The sequence below is a fragment of the Oryzias latipes genome, chromosome 5 (assembly GCF_002234675.1).
Source record: "Oryzias latipes chromosome 5, ASM223467v1".
Lineage (NCBI taxonomy): Eukaryota > Metazoa > Chordata > Actinopteri > Beloniformes > Adrianichthyidae > Oryzias > Oryzias latipes.
Window position 1 is genome coordinate 14,843,731 of NC_019863.2, and position 6,608 is coordinate 14,850,338.

The 6,608-nt window shown below is 36.1% G+C and overlaps 1 long non-coding RNA gene across 1 annotated transcript; it reads left to right on the forward strand.

The window, feature by feature from the left end:
* The first annotated feature begins 4,023 nt into the window (after nucleotides 1–4,023).
* LOC111947449 lies at nucleotides 4,024–5,911 on the forward strand. Its single transcript, XR_002873290.1, has 5 exons — nucleotides 4,024–4,195; nucleotides 4,838–4,932; nucleotides 5,009–5,151; nucleotides 5,268–5,377; nucleotides 5,465–5,911. It is a non-coding gene; the product is annotated as an uncharacterized LOC111947449 (long non-coding RNA).
* Nucleotides 5,912–6,608: the final 697 nt, after the last annotated feature.

Here is a 6,608-nt window from a genome sequence, read left to right on the forward strand (position 1 = left end):
TACACACCGGGACGAATATTCGCCAGGCGTTATTCGCCAGCGTTTTTCGCCACGTTTTTTGTGTTCACACCCAGGCGATTTTCGCTGACGATGAGTGGAGTGAACATGCAATTTCATTCCCTGACATTAGATGGCGCTTAATGTAAAACAGAAATACTCCTGTACACAAGGTGGCGCTGCGCAACTTTACGCTTCTTAAAGTCGCTTTTCAATTAAAAGAAGAGAGCAAGTATTTACACGCTTGTCAGAATCAAACAAAGAAAACATGAATATTTCAAGCACCAGTTGCTCCAACTGGTGCTTGGTTCGGGGATATTTTAGAATGTCCGTCATTATTGCTTCGCGGCTGTGTAGACGCTACTTGGCGTCTATCTTCTTCGCTGGTATGTGTGCTCAGCAAGGCAGTTTTGTGTTTGAGCGCCCCCAAGTTGTGTTTTACTGTAACTTCAGAAGCTCCAGACACGTGTGCAAAAGCGCCATTCTCATTGGTCGAATAGATTTCGACGCGACGCGTCGAAAAAAAAAGACGAACCCGAGGCGTTTTTTTTTTTTGACGCTTTGGCGCTTGGCGTTTTTTCGCCTCGGTGTGCACACTCTCATTGGTGCCCTTTGTTTAGTCACGAGGCGTTAAACGTCGGCGAAAATCGCCGGCGAAATTCGTCCCGGTGTGAACAGGCCCTTAGTGTATAAACATATATATGGCCTGGTGCCAGAACCATTTCCTACGGATTGGTTTGTTTTTCTAAAACTGACAATTGTGGGTGTGGGTGGGTATGTTTTGAAAAGCCGTTGGCTGTTTTGATGAATTTTTTTAGAGCTCAATTTTGCTCTATGTAGCAGCATGTTTCTTTAGCAAGTAAGTTGAAAGAATAATATTTCAAACCCTTTTCTCTACCAACTAAATTCCTTTTTTTAGAAAGTTTTTGAGGTGGGCGGAGTCAACTAAAATCAATGGGTCCGAACCAGTTTGTTGGGCTTTGCAGTGGAGAGACCAAGAGGAGTGTTCAGACCTTATCTGTCCAGTCCATCTATGTTTGTGGGCCCACTCTGAAAAATACTCAGCTGTCGGAGGTAGATAAGGAAGATAAATTCAGAAGGGCTCCGAGAGCTGGTCATGAAAAGAAGTACAAGCACAGGGGCAGGTTCTAATTAGCCAGTGTTCAACTTCCACAATTAAGAAGCTGCACAGCCTTGAGGAACACTAACATGCTTAAGAAGTTAAATTGAATTCCTAATCACTGCAAACACATACAGTTCCAAAATCTAAATTGTAATGGAAAAAAGTATCTTTCTACTAAACATCATTTCACCCCTACTCCCTTCCCTTCAAATTGTTTGAATTTTTTGAGGGTTTTTTTTGTACCTAATTGTATCTCATTTTGATTGCAGTTATTAAAAAAAACAAACTAGTTTAATAAGTGAAAATGACTCATTTTAGAGCAAGACGGAGACAAAATGAGAAGATGTTCCCAGTACAAGTTGTCCCATCTTAATGAATCCTCGTAAAATCTAAAACTAACTCTTTTTCTTAAGACTTAAATGTAAATAATTGTTTTCAAAATAATGACAATAAATGCCAGTCTAACTTGTCAACATGTAATGATTACTTCGTAAAATATCATTAAAATTAATCCATACATTTTTGTGGAATTTGATGTTTTTCTGGTCTTAAATCTTTTTTTTTTTATTGTCAAGAGTTTGGAGAAAAATAATTTTGACTAGTTTTTATAATAATTTCATTAGATCCTAGCTTCTAGATCCATTCCAGACCAAACACAAGGTTCAGGACTCGATCTAGACCAAATTAAGGGGACTCGGTCCGGATCAATTGACTTTTCCGGCCTAAATGCACCCTGACACAACTTAACAGCTAGTAAAATCTCATGAATGTCTAAAAACAAGGTTTTCAATCTTCTCTAGTATGAAAAAGTTTGCAGCACAAACCACTATGATCCTACTGAATCATGTTCAGAGGTAAGGCCAGCAGCAGCCTGATTTATGAAGCATAAGACAAACATTGGATTTCTTTTTAAGGATTGGAGACATGCAGCAAAAAAACAAAAACAAATCTGAATTCTCTGCTCAAAAACATTTATTTTTTCAAGAGAAATCTTTTTAGAGCCTTTCTCTCTCTCTGACCTGAAACAGTATGTGACCTGAACCCGGACTTGTTTCCGAACAAACAATTGCCGTGCACACCTTCTAGCCCACACACACATCAACACGCAGAGCTCTTCCTCTGTCCTCCCACATGCTATTCCTCTCTGCAGTTCGAGTTTCAATCTCTGAGAAGTGGTGGGGGGGTGTTTGGATGAAAGCTCCTTTTTCATAGGCAACCAACAGTAATACTCCACCTTATATTACCAGTACAGGGATTGAACTGGGGTTTTATCGATCCCAGGCTCAATGTAGTGAAGTTAGCGGCACGGAACGGCAGATGAAGATCAACAAACTATTCAGAAGAAAAAGAAGAACTTCAGCGAGCAGCAGACAAGTGCAGCTAAGAGATCTTGGAAAAAAGAAATCAATATGTTGAAAAACAGAAGACCTCACTTGTCACTGTACTACAAATCTTCAAGCATGCATGAAAAATCCTATTTTGGTCCATTTTCTTTCTATCCGAAGATGAGCTGCATACTTTTGCCATTAGCATGCACAATTGTGCTTTTAGAAACCCACCTGACAATCTGTCAGCAGGGTTTTATAGCCTCTAGTTCTGTGACAACAGCTTCATGGAGGGATTTTTGTAGAACTGTTTGCACGAGCATCCCTGTACACTGCAAATTTTGTCAATCTACCTAAGATTATTAATCTTAAAACTAGCTGTAAAATCTTATTGATCTTAATTTTAGATAAAAACAGCAGCACGTGTAAGATTATTAAACTTGTTTTAAGAAAAATATGCATTACCTGTCTTGATCAGTTTGTAAATCTAGAAAGTAGTCATTTTACATGCAAAACAAGAAAAAAACACTGCAAGCCTGATTTAAGGACAGGAAAATGTCCTAATTTAAGTTTATTAAACTTGTTTTAAGACAAAAATATGCATTACCTTTCTTGATCAGTTTGTAAATTTAGAAATTAATCATTTTCCATGCAAAACAAGAAAAAATACTGCAGGCCTGATTTAAGCACAGGTTAAGGTCTTAAGTTTATTTTAGATGTAACCATATTATCTGATATCCAAAAATGTACTTGAATACTGATGTTCAATAGCTCATCCAATATTTATAGGATAAACAATAGATACGTATTTTTGTTTTTAACTGCAATATCGTCATCAACATTATATTTGATCAAAACACTGATTTTGAAATGATATGATAACCAAGCTTGTTTTCAGCATTTATAAACGTAAGCAAGATTAGGTATAGCTAGTTCATAAGCAAGAAGGTCTCTGTTAAAACAGTGTTTCATAAACCTGGCTTCATGACAATGTTGTCTGTCTTGTCAACAATCCATTGTTACCACAAAATCTTTTGTGTAGGTCCAAAAGTAAGTATTGTTTTATTTGCAGAAATGATAATTAGTGACCTTTCACATACATATTTGTTAATATTGAGAACAAGCAACTTCACTCTAACAGCATGGTTATCTGATTTAAATTTAAATTATAAACAGTACTTTGCAATCCACAGATGATGCAATCATAATTCTACCGCGCTTGGTTTGGGCAATACCAACTCAATATTTTGTGCAAAGATCTATTTTGAATCGAAAGATTGTACAAATCAGACAATGATTATCTTCCTTAATAAAATAAGTTATTTGTTATATCAACCAAGGTTTACGTAGAATATTTGATCTTTTAAAATATGTATTTTTCATGTTTTGTCGTAATTTTTCAATGGAACATTCCGGCGGGCACAAGCAAAAATGGAAAAGTCCATTGTGACCAAATGAAGGGGGATTAATATGTTCAGAAGACTTGCTTAAGATAAACTAGTAGAGCCAACACGTTATATGCTGTTTTATAACTTATTTATTTTCATAAAGATGGCATAAGGAAGTGTATCACAAAAAAATTAATTCTATTTATTGCATTTTTGGGATACCCTTTGAGTATTTTCATATTCTGACAGACCCAGCGCCATCTTGTCACATTTGCGACGTACATCTGATGATCCAGAACATGACGAGGACGAACAGGAAAAACAATTAGGAATATAATATTCGGCGGACAAGATAAAAGGAGGTAAGCTATATTAAATTATATGACATAGAATAAATCACCATTACGCTCCACGCAGCTGGTAAAGATTATAAAGTGGGTTTAAACATCTTGAGAAGCAGGCTAACTGAGCAACTAGCTAGCTTGCGCTAGCACTATTTTAGCTACTCCGTCACTTTTTTGTAAGTATCCTGTATACATCATAAGTATACTTTAAAATACAATTAATGAGATTTTGGTTCTGTTTAAATATGTTAAATTAATTTTTTGTTTAGTAAAAATGTATTTCAGTGTTAAGAAGTATGCTATTGTAGTAAGCTAACTTGAGTTATTGCTAGTCCAATACTGCTCAACTGTAACTCAGTTTTATGCTAGGGTTGCTAGATTGGGCAGTTTCCCACCCAAATCGGCCAGTTTGAAAGACTGTTTGTCATGTATGCTTGATGATCTTAAAGTTAGAATGAAAACTTGCTGTTATTAAAAATTGTGACTTTAACATTTTTAAGTTTGAGAGTTACTATTGTTGGCAGAAATTAAAACACAATTTTTGATCACTTCTAGTGAATAAGGATAGTATGCAAGTACAAGCTAGGCATTATAAAACTCTGCAGGAAATGTACAAAAAGTAGAAGCCCAAGCTGATCTTAACAGTTTTTTGATCTGGAGTTTCAGGCCAAACGAGCTTACATTGATTGTGGAGCCATAAGAGGAGATACCAGAGCTTCATCCATCGTGGATGTTTATCCAGAGAACTGCATCATGTAAGTATTATGTAAAAAGTATAAAGTAAAATTTTAAATGTATATATATTTTTCATCTCTTGGTTTGTCATTGCAGGTGCCTAGAGAAATGCTTAGAGTCCTTGCTCCCCACTATGAATTCATTGAGGAAGTCAGAATGTGATGGGAGGATTGCTGCGCCAGGGTCATTTTACAAAGTATGAAAGAAGGCAATAAAGCCACCAATCAAAAGGGATAAAAGTAAGTTTATGCCTTTTTGATACATGTAGTTAGATGCGTGAATGCTTCTTCTCAGAAAACACTAGGTTCTATGTGTTTGTTCTTCAAGAAGTAAAATTTATTTTATTGTGTTTCAGTGGAAGCCAACTTTGCTCTGGTGAAGGCCCTTCCCATTCTCTTTCCCCCAGTGGCACCTCCATCAAAGAAACTGGGGTTTGCTAGTGAAGCTTTACTGCATGTTCAGGAGGTAAATTTTTATTTTTGCCCTAAGCAGATACATAAAGAAATTACTACATTGGAGATACTAAAGGAAAAACTTTTTTCTGCTTTATAGTCAACAGAAGATCCAAACGTCTTCATCCAGAAAAGAGGCCTGTCAAGTCCAGTCTTGGTGTTCGATGGCTGTAGATGAATCGTTGCTATTGGTTTGATGCCAGTGACGTTTGAAAAAGAAAAGCTTCACGAGGGTCTGATATCCTAAATGGCATATTATTACACACTACATCTGACCTACACAAATTGCGTGGCCACCCTTCTGTCATTCAGACAGAGATCCTTCAGGATACAATTCACAAGTGGGACATCACCACCACATGAAAGAGCATTAAAGTAAAGAATTTGTTGGAAGGTAAACTGCTTTTGCAGTTCAATGTTTATGTCTGTTCTTTAGATGAGTATTCTAATTGTGTTGTTAAAGAAATAGTTGTATTCCTAGTGCCTTTGGGTAAATTTGTATCACAAATCTCAGTTTGTAAGTTGAATAAAAGAATCGAAAAGTGAATTTGTTTTCATTCTTTTTAGTATTGAAACAAGAAAAAATATCTTTTGCAACAGCTTGTTTCAAGATGTATTTTCTGAATTTTAGTAGGCAATAAATTTTAATCAAGCTCCTATATCCTAGTTTCTAGTTTTTTTGTCTTAAATTACTGCTTAAAATAAGTGTTTTTGCCTAATTTCAAGATTTAACCGATTTACTATGGCTTAGATATTTTTACTTAAATCAAGACATCTTGTTAAGTAAAATTTACTAGCTGCATGGACAGATAATTTGACTTATTTCTAGTCAAATTCTACTAAAAACAAGTACTTTTTTCTTGAATTAAGATGGTGGTTTTTTGCAGTGTAAGAGCAGTCCTGTTGACTGACAGCAAGAGTGGAACAAAAATCCTAGTCAACCTGTTTTAGTTTCGAAATGATCAGCTTCTTGCAATTCTGCAGACGATTGTCCTCTATTTTTCACAACCACGAGAGTGGAAATAAACATTTTCAAATACACAGATGAATCAGGTCCTTGAAAAATGTCTCTTAAAAATATAAGAGGCAGCTGAGTGGCTTTCAAAACAACACATGCAGTCTAAAAAGCCCACAACCTGGTGGAGAAAAAGCATCATTAATGTCCAATGTTAGATTTTATTCATCAGTCTGTCTCCACTCTCCAATCCCACATGTGAACCAACTGGTGTGGAGTGCAAAGTAAA